General features: G+C 42.4%; 1 long non-coding RNA gene across 1 annotated transcript in view; it reads left to right on the forward strand.

Moving 5' to 3' along the window:
* LOC101750229 overlaps positions 1-6,600 on the forward strand; it is a 42,989-nt gene extending 36,389 nt beyond the window's left edge. Inside the window, exons 6-7 of the long non-coding RNA XR_001464216.3 lie at positions 1,042-1,217; positions 2,451-6,600. This is a non-coding gene — a long non-coding RNA (uncharacterized LOC101750229). The remainder of the gene's footprint in view (positions 1-1,041; positions 1,218-2,450) is intronic.
* The last annotated feature ends 6,535 nt before the right edge of the window (positions 6,601-13,135 follow it).

Below are 13,135 nucleotides of genomic sequence, written 5' to 3' on the forward strand. Positions count from 1 at the left end.
GCACTGAAAATAAAGACAAGCAAATTATTAGATAATTTCGTGCAGGAGCTCAACCTTCATAGTTACACTGAGAAAAGAAGATGGGAAAAGGTAGGTGCCTTTTTTTCTATAGGAGAAGGGTGATGTAGAGAATGGAGGTTTGGGACCCAATAACTGTAGTTTCCAGATTTCATTCCATCCCACAGAAAGGCAGACAGATAAACAGCAAACATGCAAGATAGCACAGAGACCACCCTATGAGAAATGTCACATCACCTAGGAGTTTTCAGAAGGGAATTAAGGTGCTTGTTGACCGACCTTAACCAGGTCAGCCCCAGTGCTGCACTTAGACTGTTAGATACTCTTACTGGGGGATTAAATTAAGCAGTGATTTAGTTGTCCATTGCAAGACTCATCCTTTCTGTCTCTTCATAGTGCTTTCTGGTTACTGCTTGTTTCTTTCTTGAAATTGCTTTGATGTCTCTTGTGGTCATCTCTCCTGACACTGTCTTGCATTCTGCAGACACAAGTTGTGATCTGCTTGGCAGTTTTGCAATTGCTCTGACACTCGAGAGAAACCTTATATGCCATCACTCACTTATCTCTGCTTTGAATTTGCAGGCAGACCATGTGCCACTCATACAACCACTGCGGAATTGCCTTAATCTTCACCAGCCTGTGGTCTGGGGACCACCTGTCACAATCTCTCTTTTTAATCCTCTTTTTTCACGATTGAGCTGGCACCACTCATTGCATCACAGGACTGGGGGAGCCCGCAGTAACTGGTGTGAATGTCTCAGATAAACTGAGAGCACAGAAGACACCAGGGATGGTGGCCACGAGCATGGGCTGCAGAACTCCTAACCCTGGACTATTTGTTGAGATATATCTCAGAATTATATGTATGTAAACACCGTGAAGCTGAATGGTATTTGTTGTTTCAGATTACAGCTCTGCCACGAGGACTGCAATATAGCAGAACTCAGTAGGGTACAAAAACGTGGTACAAGAGGGGTCAAATCTCTTTCTGATGCCATTCTCTTTATTTCTTTTAATGACAAGGGATTAATTTGGCCCTTGAAGTCTAAGATGTCTTGACAACCCCTGAGGGAACACAGACCTGTTGGCTCTGCACAGCGAAGGGAAGAACGCAGCTGGATTGAGGAGAGAAAGCAGCTGGGAAGCACACTGAGCCACAAGCAGTGCTGTGTGCAGTACAACCATCACTTGGAATTTAGGTAAGAGGAAATGTTTAAAGAAGAGAAACAGTACACCAAACTGTTCCCATCACAGAACCCAAACCATTCTAGACACTTAGGTAAGTTCAGCTCGCTCAGTGTTTCTACTCTTTTACCTTAATGCCCCATGACCACTAAAATAAGAGCCTCTCTGAAAGATTTCTGAGTACAAACTAAGGATAAATGGCTGCTTTGAGCTGTTCCCATGCCCAGCAGATGGCAGAAAATGCAGGAGAAACAGAGTACCCTCCCACCCACTCATTACCAAGAGATTTAGATCATTTAAAGAGGTGCTGGTATTTCTGGGTTCTTAATCAAAGCCAAACCTCAAGGTGAATCTCTAAACCTCTTTCAGTCTGAACATTACTTCTTGTAAGTGATGTTTTAATTTTCATCATTCCAAGGAAAGTCTTTCATTCCCCTCAGCTGGCATCTGAGATAAGGGACTAAATCCCCCAGACATAAAACGCTGAGCAGTTCTGTCATACATTACTTTAGTCTGTTGCTCAAAGTCTTTTTCTTCTCCCCAACTGATCTCAGATACAATGCAAAATAATCAGCGAGAAGAAAAAGGGAACAATTTAAAGTGTGGCTTTGAAGTTCAGCCCGTGTTCTGGGCGGCTGCCCTTCTCTTTTCCAGCCACCAGAGAGACGGCTGTCCTGGAGGGTTAACTCAGGCCAGATCTGCAGCAGCTTGTATATTGCATTAGGGAATACTCTTAGGGTGTGCAAGGAAATGGTTGTGGATTACAAAACTGTACCTTTGCCAAAATAGCTCATTGCTGATCCTTTTGCCCTAATTAATACCAAGATGAGTTTGTTCACTTTGCTGCGTAGCAGTTGCAACCCCGTATTGCACTTCAGTTACAGCAAGTGTGGCCACATCAGCAAAGGTTTGTAACACAGGCCTGACCTTGCTGTTTTTAGCCACTGCCACACACAGCAAAATGCTTCTGGCTGCAGAGCTCGCTGAGGCTGAGCTGTCCCGATCCTGAGCATATTTTGCTTGAGCCATGGACATGCTTGGCTGAATATCCCTTCACTGCCTTCTGCCGTTAACTTCCAGCAGAATTTCAACCTAAACAGCTACAAGCAGAGGCTCCTTGTGGTTCTTATGGACAGAGAGCAACGATGTGGCAGAAGCCTGAAAAAAATGCCTTGTTTCTCTTGGAGAAGATAATCCCGATGATGTGTCCTAAACAATAAAACCTTGTCTGCGTTCTCTTCCACCAGAGGGTGCCAGCGACTGACAAACCACCGGCCTTGGCTGCTTGGGAGATCCCAGCGATCCGTGCTGCCAGCTTATCCCAGTGAAAGAGTGGGATACACACAGCCGGTAAATTTCCTTTTATTTCCAGTTCCCTCACTGGAAGGAGAAGTACTGCATGTTGGTGGAGTTCAGTGCTGCTGACCACGAAGCTGCAGTGCAGGCACGGAGGTACTCATGACAAACAGGCAGGTCCTGCCCCATTGCTCTTCCAGCAATCAGCTGCACCGCGCTGTGAGGCAATGAGCAGCGGGCACCGCAGCTTTTCAGAGCTCACAGCTCCTTGTAGCTGTTGGTTGAGCTAAAGTATCTCATTGCATTCCTCACCAGCCTTAACATTACAACTAAGGCCTTTTCAAGATCCCCGGTTCAAACCGAGGGACAATTCGAGGGGTCACTTCCTCACCTGAAATGAAAATTTTCAGCTTCATCAATCAGCAGCTGAAGGTTTGGTCTAGAAGGACAGATTGTGAGAGGAGACAAAAATAGCCCTTTTCTTCCCATTTGCCATGTGTATTTACCTCTCCCATTAACAGCAGGGGCAAATTTTACTACTTTTTTTCCTATGAGTCACCCAGAAGGAACAAAGCTAGGCAACACTATGTTGCAGCTTGTTTTGTCTTGCATGATATCTACATGTGTATTGCATGAATTTGAATGAATTGCAAAACCAGCAGGACAATCCCCTTGTATTCAGATCAGGCCATCAATCCCGTCCTTAGAGTCACTCAGTGTGACAAGGTTCCACGTGTAACAAACAGACTATTTGCTTATCTTCATTCCATTTAGCTGGGCTGAGTGTGCAGAATGAGCCATGCAGTGTGGGCTGAGTTCATCCCTTGTTACCTAAGCAAGGGTCATGTGCTCTCACTGACCCTTAGTGAATGTAATACTCTATGAGATTTTATTTGTTTATTTTCCAAAGGCACTTTTCAGAGTCTAATTCCACTTTGGTATGGTAACAAAGTCATGAGATCTACTGTATTAGTCAGAAATAACCGGTCTGGTGAGACATGGAATTGGAAGGCATGGCAGGGACAAGTGGGACTGTAGGACTAAAGAACCGGTCTTCAGCTGCTCAGGTGAGGGATGTCATACATGAATTAATATTTTAGACTCAGCTGGGTGACATTTTCCCCGATGCAGAAGTGTCACCACACTGAAGGGCTGTTGTGATTGGCACTCTCCCCAGAAGAGCAGGTTGCCAGTAAGTTAGGTCAGGACTGCACTGCAGGTTTGAGCTCTGAGACTGAAATAAGGGCTGGTGCAACTCAGGGTTCAGTTTGCAGAACGGTGTGAAGGCAGTTTGTCTTCTGCTTCTGACACAGAGCACGTCCTGAATGCATTACTAAAAAATGTTGATGTCATTTCTGACACAAATAGTTGGTGTATAGATCTTCGATTTTGTCAATTTTTCCTTCAATTTAGGTGGTTAAACTGAACTCAAGGCTTTTAGTTTCATTAATTGAAACATATAATTGATTATTTGTTTCGCAGTGGAAACTCAGAGTGGACCTTAGTGATTTCCTTTATATACTGTCCCTGAAGTCAGAGGAGCCCAAAGCAGGAAAGCATCCATCCATTTCAGAGCTGACGTAGTGGTCCTGTTGGGGATGTGTGCGTTTCTCTGGGGGGGGCGGCACTCCTGCAGGTAACTGCAATACCTTCAGCAATGATTGGCAGCCTGAACAAACTCCAGCAGTTGCTGGGGATGTGGGTAGCACAGGATCAGGATCCTCTGAGCGCATCCTTCCTTGGCCATACTGGAAGAGAGAGGGTTCAAGAAGAGAAAACAGAACTGTATTAAATCCAGCTAACTACAAACAAAAGCCATCTGGTAGAACGTCTTTCTTTCCAGCACACTGATGTTTCCTGTGGCATGTTGCTTTGTGCTCTGCTAGTAATCCTAAGTGTGACAGATGAAGTATGACATGCACAGTGACTGAGAAAAATTGCTGGTTGTCAGAATATCAGCAGCCGATACAACAGCGATGTTTATTGACTTCCAAATGGCAATGTAATCTTAGTTACTGGTAAACTTTGCGTTGTCCAACCTGATGCTCTCTGTGAAAACGTAGCTAATGGCTTTATAGAAAGGGTGGCGGCTCAGCGTACTGATCGTGCATATTAAATTGTCAGTGTAGCACACTGATGGATTGCTGTACCAGCTTTTTAAGATGATGTTTTTCCTCTTGGTCTTAAAATAACTCTGCTTTGAGGTCTTCCAGCCAAAAGCAATCAAGAGATAAAATCCACCAGCATGCTTATTAGAAAATAATGATGTAATTGGAGAGTGCAAGGAGGGTAAGGAATTATTCACATTAAAGGAAATGGTTGAACCACCAAAGGGAATGTGCTCCATTTGTGACCACAAAGAAGAAACACAAAATTGGGTTCTCATTCATTTTACATGGATGAGTGAATGTGAGCGGCTGATGTCTGGAGAAAGAAGTCTGCCTGCATATTGCTAAGCAATATACCTGAACTGTGGCAGAACTGGAGATACAGACATGACTAACCAATTTAATGGGAAAAATTCAGGTAACTGGTTACTTTGGTTACTAAATTCTTCGATTTCCTTAAGAGGACTTAAATGACTCAGAAAGCTGACTAGAAAAAAAGCAACGCAGCTCACTACATAAACATTTTTTTAGAGTAAAGAAAACCTTAAGAAGGGAGAAAGGACTTCAGAATTCCCAGATGTGTAATTCCATCAGGAGAAATGGTAATAAGAGTTCTAAGTGATGTATACACAGCTTCATCTGGGGACTCTCAATGAAAACAATGACATCTGAAATGTATCGATAATTGACTGTTTTTGTGATGATATGAGGGCAGCATTTATGTAGGCAAAAGAACAACTTCAGTTTTCCATTTGGAAAGGAATGGCATGGAATAAGATCTTGACTATGCAAATGCCTACAGTTTAATGATAACGTAACTGTAGGTATTTGTATTATATATATTCGTATAAATATATTTGTATATATATATTTGTAGACTCAGTTACTGCTGTGCTGGGATGCTTCCATCAGATTGCACAAGCACTGCTGGAGAAATGGGAAGGAAGATTGTTTACAATCAATTCTGCAATGTTGTACACAGATAGCCAGGCAGACCAAAACTTGCTCAGTAAAATTGTTTAATGTTAAAAAATACAGAGTGATACGTAGCAAATTCTAAATGTTAAGCAAAGTGTTTCTCATTGGAGTGAATTTATTGCTGCAATGAGAAACTTTAAGTTTTCTCTTCAAGAGGAATTCATAGGAACAAGTAGGGCCAAAAATAGCTCTCAAAGCCACAGAGAGGTAGATTCTGTCCCACATCTGAGGTATACTGAGCTTTGAGATATTTAGGGGGCAGCTATAAAATGTGGGAAGATGTGCCATTGGCAGCTAATATACAAACTGATTGGTTCTCTGTCTTGTGCATGTATGATTTTGTGAAAGGCAGGGATTAATGAACAAAGAAAGAAGGAACAGCAATGTCATAGTCACACCACTTTGAGTATCTTAGTATAAGGATTTAAAATTTATGATTTTTTTCCTACTTGGGACAGATTTAGTTTTGTTTCTGAAATGGCCATGTAACTTTTCTATGATGCTCCCGAGCTTCATTCACTAAAGATGTGTGGGACCTATTGTGCGCTAATAAGAAATTACCAACAGACTGACTCAGTGGAAGCCCTTCGCTGCAGAAATGTTAAGAGAAACAGGTGTTATGGACTGGCTTTATTGTGCAGAACCTGAAATATGAACAAAATTAAAAACTGCTATTAATCACTGTAAAAAGGAACTTCATTGTATTTTTCCCACTGTGGCTTTGTTCTCCAGTGGCTAAAAGGCCATTTTTCTCTGCTTTGCTGTATCCTTTCACTTTTGATTTAATATTGGGTCCAAGAACATGAAATAAGTGTTGTAGTCCTAAGCTTGCTCTGCCGATGAGCAATTGAATTGCTGTGGTCTTCACAGGATCTAGCAAAGATTCAGTAAGAGAGTAAAAGGAAAGAGGTGACATTTCTGCTGGAATCAAACTGTAAAGAACTGGGTTTGCAGCGTTGAGTCAGCTTTGTTCTGCTGGTCTGTCAAGAACTGAACTAGCCATACTTTGTTTATAATATACATATTTATACACATATACCTATATGTATATATATGTATATATATGTATATATATACATATAATAATACATGTATAATATGTATATATATATATATGTATAATATACATATAATATACATTATTACATGATAGCTGCCACCATCTTCTAGAAGGCATATGGTGTCGTTAGCACAACGAAATAGCAGTTGCACAAATTATATGAAGTCTAAAAAGGAAGAATTCTACCTGTAAGTATCAAGGCTAAATATTATGGTAGGTATGTAGTTAAAGTAAGAAAGTAGGGACTCAGTTTTCTAACTTATTCTGCACATTCTGTTTCCCCAGGAAGGTGTCTAACACATTCATCCCACCACTAACGTAGCGGTTGCTGCTGTGAGCACACACCTACCTTCTCATGTTTTTACCATGGGAAGTTACCAGCACTCCTGCCTGCTCAAAAGATTAGCTCAGTAAGGAAATAGTAAATAGCAGAATACATATGCCAAAGTTCCCTAAGTGAAACCATCTGGGTATCTATTGTGTTTCCATTCTGAATTTTCATCAGGGCTATTTATTATTAAAGAGAAACTGTGGGGAAAGTGAGAATGTTACTAAGTTTTCTGGGAGTGTAAATATAAACCAGTTCTTATGAACTGGGATGGCCTTATCCAAGGGCCACAAGGTTCTGCTTGTGGGTAAGTGATGCAGTAGGCTTTTCATGCTAATTTGCTGTCTTAAGCTGAGGATGATGGCACCAGACCAGCAGTGGATGAGTAAATGTGACAGGTTCACACGTAACAGTGCTGACCCATATTTGATAAACACTTCTTATTCTACAGTTTCCAGTGACAATAAAGCCATCTGGCCATTGTCTTCTTCACCATGCATGCAGTTTTATCGATGGGCACAAATGATGTCTGTGCTTCTTTACGTGATGGACTTTATTTCTACTTGTTGGTAGTTAAGAGCACCAAATGTTTCTGGACAAATAGTCTTCTGTGAAGTTTGCTTTTAGAGTGTCCTTGAAGTACTTTAGTAGACAGCCACATGTTATTTTTCCAGTTGCATGGGAATTGCAGCTCTCTAGAGACTGCACTCCTCTTGAGCTGGCAGTGGTTGTCAGAAAGGGTTGAGCTAATTTTTCTTTGTTGTTTTCTATTGCTCCATAGTTCTTATATCCCAGTAGAAGGCACTGCTATTGCTTTCCTTTTGCCCCACCCCAGTTCATTTTAGAGAAACATTCATGCATCATTTGCCTACACACCAGCTCTAATAGTCAGTCAGCGCTAGGCAGGATTTCATCACTGGCCAATATTATCCAACAGGCCAATGAAGAGATGAAATGGGGTACACCATTCTTTACTGCTTCTCTTCCACTGCTTTTTGGCTAAAGCAATCTTACAACACCTGAGTTAAAAAGATCGAGAGACTCAGTTCACTGCAACAGTTCTTAAATCAAGATTGCTTTCTTGAATAACTAGGCAACACTGGAGACAGTGCACCTGCCCAAATACAAAGTATGGTAGGCCTTAAGGGTGTGGGGTGCACAAGAGTAAAGCTTGCCAATTTCCAACTTCTCTGCCATGGGCAGGGATGCCCTCGCTAGGTCAGGCTGCAAAGCCAGGACCTGACTTTGAACACCTCCAGGGTTGGGGCATCCACAACTTCTCTGGGCAGCACATGCCAGTGCCTCACCATCCTCTGAGTGAATGATTTATTCTAAATATCGAATCTAAGTCTACTGTCTGGTAGTTTAAAGACCTTATATTCATTTGTCTTCCCATAGTTAAACCACCAAAGAGTTCAGCAGACTATATTACGCTTAATATGCGTAAGTATAAAGTCATCTTGCTGTCACTCAGTGTGCTTAAGCACTCCACACACTGTTGATGACAAATAACCTGCAATTGTTCATCTTTGTTCCCCAGGGCGCTTTCTCTGACAATGGGATGACTCAACTCAGTAATGTTGACTGGCTTAACACATGATTTCACAATAAAATAATCAGTCACTTTTTTTTTTTCCAAAAGTGCAAATTTATGCAGCCACTTGGAAGAAAAGAGCAAAGTGCTGCCTGAAATTCCTTTTATTTACAGTGGGGAATGAAGCATGAGTAAAATGATTAGAACTGTAATTAAACAACAGAATCAGATCCACAGATAGGCACAAAACGAAGAAGGAGCTGTCAGGGAAACAGTGCAGAACGATTCTAAAGTGCTTTTTCCTCTGTAAGCCCAAGGAACAACCCTCCTTCATTTGTCTTCAACAAGAAGATATCTCCAAAAGCCCCTCTGTTTACACTTAAAAGCTGGGCCAGAGGAAAAGATCTGGCTAATTTTTCCACCTAGGAAGATATTCCATCCATAGCGCATACAGAGATGCTGAAGTTTGAGCTTCATTACAAATAGGAGAAAACAGTTTTCTAAGTATGACAGGGTGAAACCCCGGAGGAGATTCTGTCAGCAGTCAAGTAAAGCTCGAGTTTGGCTCCAGTCCTGAATTATATCCGTTTCTAACATTTGCCAAACACCATCTCCGTTCTCCAGATGCTGCCAACATCCTAATATCATACTGCATTTAAGTACCGTCCCTACCCTCCTTCCATGTATTATACAGTTCTTGGCATGTTTTCAATAGCTTTTCTAAAGCCACTTCCAAACTCACTTTGATAGGTTTCAATAGCTTGCTGAGAGGCAGATAATCCACCCTTTGTCACTATGGATTGAGTCCTGTCTCGAAAAAAGAACAACTCCATTTCATCAGAGAAAAACAGGAATAAATTTGCCACTGCTAACAAGCTTGACTGGGTCACAGCTTTGTGTATTGGAACAGAGGCTTTAAGACCCTGAAACAGGTTAGTGCTGTGAGGAGTATTCTACTCAGCTTCTCTGCTACGCATACTTTAATACACAGGATCATTTATTTTCCTAGACCATGTCAATTACCAGAGGAAAAGTGCCTTCCAGTTACCTCTAAAGTACTTGCCCTGCTTTGGTTTTAACTCAACATCCTCCATTTCTACTATGTAAGAGGACTTGGTGCTTTTTTTCCCCTGTACGTTTCCAGCTGTAGCAAAGCAGACAGCCACATTCAGCCTTAGCGAAATGCCAGGGGGAAGGCAGCCATTCCCAGCCCTCAGCCAATGTGTTCGTGGAGATCCTTGTTACAAATAGGAGCCCAACGTGCACTGGAATCTCTGTTCTCTCTTTTCTACTTGACAGCAGGGAGAAGAGCTCTGTGTTCTTAGAGAAGCCCGGGATCTGAGGGCCTGAGGGGCTTTATTCTTCACAGACAGTGATAGACGTATTGCAAAACAGTATCTACAGATTTGTTTGAAACTGTAAAAACACATCTGCTTTGGCTGTGCTCGGAGTTCTCTCATGGTCCCATTCCATGAATGTTCATTCAAGGGAGTTCTTGGCAAAAGCTAGATTTATATTCGCATCGTCAAGTTTGTGCAGGAAGAAAACTTTATATGAACATGTTTTGTTCTCTCCGAGAGGGATGATTGTACTCAGGAAGCAGAAACAACGCCATTTAGTGATGAGACCATTCGAAAACAAGAAGGGCAACTCAAATGGCGAGGCAATAAGCGGGGAGAATCTCATAAAATAATTTTGTAGAAACAATGCACAGCAGAAAAATCAGCCTGCTCCGAGCTATTCAATAGAAAAGGGAAAAAACTTTGCTGTGTGATCTGCTTGGTACAAAATCATGCAGTTCAACACAAGCCAGATCAGAAATACATGTTCTTCCAGCTAGCTTCCTTAACTCTGCGGGAAGTGGGCATAAGTGTCGGGCAGTTTCATCAAGAGTTGTTATGATGACGTACTGTTTTCTTTCCATTAAAAGCACCCAGCCGCAGCAACTGTCAGGGGAAAAAAAAACACCCACTCAACGTTTCCTTACCTCACATTCAGCGGTGATTTTCCACCCCTGCAAGTTATGCTTCAATTAACTAAAAAAAAAAAAAATAACACAAACCCTCCTGACTTGAAGCAGGGTGGAGGTGCTTTCCCACAGCCCCATCACAGCATGGGTAGCAGATTATTAGTCTAGAGCAAAATAACACAACTGGGGATACCTGAGCTGCCATGTTTGATTGCGCTGCTTTTGACAGAGAGGGATGGTCCCTGCATGCAGACTGTTGGTGTCTGTAGCTGCAACTTATTCGGAGGTGTAAAACCTTTTGAAAGGGCTGTTAGGGGCTAGGCTGGATTTTTGAATTACTTTAGTGATATAACATCTTAGTCTTGTGACTCCTTTGGTAGTAACAAGAGATGAGCTGGTTGTGCTTTTGCAAATGTATCTCTTGATGTTCTATGGCATCGAAGACATAACTGTACTACAGCACCTGCGCCTACGTATTAGGGACCGCTGCATTACACCCACTCAGATGGCACTGTGGAGGTTATCACTGTCAGGGAATGTCACCAGGAAAAGCTGTAAGATATGGCACAGATCTTTTCCATGGGGTATTTCCCAGACAGTCAGGGGAAACCCATTGATTGCACACTCTTGCGTCTCCTAGTGCAGGCTGTAATCGTTATAATAATGCTGCAGCTCATCACATAAAGACCCTCGTGGCATCAAAACTCAAAAAATTCCATTGAAGAGCCCATTAGAATAAAAGGTAGTTCCAAAGGTTTCAGGGAGGTTTGTAAGAATCTGTACCAAGTTATGCTTTCTTCCTTCTCGGCAGCTTATATTCCCAGAAATAAGCTACTTCTAAGTTCTTTTTTCCCAGGAAGATACTTCAGAAACAATTTGTGACAGTCAAAATTCTATAATAGGGGAAAAATCTGTATTCCCTGAAGTTATATCTTGTGACAGTTATTTTCTGAGAATCATTAAAGAGGAAAAAAAAAGAACACTGAAGGCCAGATTCATGTCTGGTGCCATGTAACTGACCATTAGCATCAGCACCCCATGGACTTGTCCCCAGCATGTACATTATGCTATCTCTTTTCAAAGTGACAAAATCCAACATCTCGGTAGGACTGTGTGCACAGACTCTGGAATGGGTTATTTAATCATATCTGAACCTGTCATCTCATTTTATTTTTGGCACCATTCTCCTTTTAACACTTGTAAATGAGGCTGCCTTTGTCAACAGTCATGTTCCAGGATCTCAGCAGTATGTGTCTCAACTGATGGGTCACCAACCTCGGGAGCTCAGTTCTGTTCTGCACTTTTTCCAGAGCTCCATCTATTACTTGAGAAAATCTCCCAGGTAGAAGTCAGCACCTTTTATTCTTGCTCAGAACTGACCTCTGTGGAATAATAATCATTGGGAGTAGGTTGTGAGTGTGATAGTCGCTGGCTAAGAAGTGCATCTGTGACTCCCATGTTTTCCATTCCTCAGCTGAACGTGCTTATTTCTTCCCTCTTCTGTTACTTTTTGCCTTCTGTGTATGTTCTTGGTTTTTAAAAGAGGAAGGGGATGCATGGCTACTATAAATGTACACTGTGCAGCACTGCAGAGTTCCTTTCAATGATCCTCACCCGGTTTATTATTAATATTGCAAATTACCATAATCTTTTTCAAACCTTATAAGAAGATACAGGGGAAAAAATGATCTGGGAATAATGCACAGCACAGATGCAAAGGCCTAACAGAAAAGAGGTGACCAGAAATGAACAACCACCATTCAAGCATTCAACCATTCAAGCAGCTAAAATTGTATCACAGATGAATTTGATATTTTCCTTCAAACTTCAATGTCCTTCCCTTTTTCCTCCTCTTATTTCCATTGTGAGCAGGGGACAGAGAAAGATAAATCTGTTGGGATTTCCATAGGTATCACAGGGAGTTCTAATGCAAGTACTGATGCTGCCGTTCCTCAAGTCATGTCTGAATGAGCTTCCTTAGATTTGTGCTTTGGAAAACAATGAGGACGTTGAGAAATACAGTCCCTTTCCAATTTTATCGTGTGCTTTCTTGGATGCTGGGTTTCCATCAGTAATTTTTTCTTACTCATGCAAGAATACTGGCGTTGTGTCCTTCTTCCTTCTCACCTAAGCTCAGGTGGTAACACCTCTCTTATGGGGGTGTGCAACAGAGACAGCCCTGCTCGTCACACCAGTACTGCCTGTTGGCAACAATTAAATAGTGTAAATTACCAGTGGATGGAAGGTTATCCTCAATTCCTGAGCAAATTCGGGGTTAGGCTGGTGTGAGCACCAGGGCAAAGTGCTGTTCTGGGCTTTGCAAAATGTGAATGCTCACTGTGGGGGCCGCTGCAGGTTTGTGAAGAAGGTTAGCTGCAGTTACAGCAGTTGCTCAGGATGGAGCTCGGCTATCCACGAGAGATCTTATGTTCTGAACGAAAAGCAAGCATGACTACTTTTGTTTCACCTCATGTATTAACGCGGGACAAATCTGCCGTCACACGCCCTCTCCCCAGCGAGCCTCAATGCGCCGGGACGAAGGGACCTCGCTAGGAGCCGCCGCTCCCCACAGCCAACCCCCGCGACGCACTTGCCCTCGCTCAAAATGGCGGCCGCGGCGCCGCTCCGCTCCGCCCCGCCAGCATCTCGCGAGACTTGC

Source organism: Gallus gallus, chromosome 4 (genome assembly GCF_016699485.2).
Source record: "Gallus gallus isolate bGalGal1 chromosome 4, bGalGal1.mat.broiler.GRCg7b, whole genome shotgun sequence".
Lineage (NCBI taxonomy): Eukaryota > Metazoa > Chordata > Aves > Galliformes > Phasianidae > Gallus > Gallus gallus.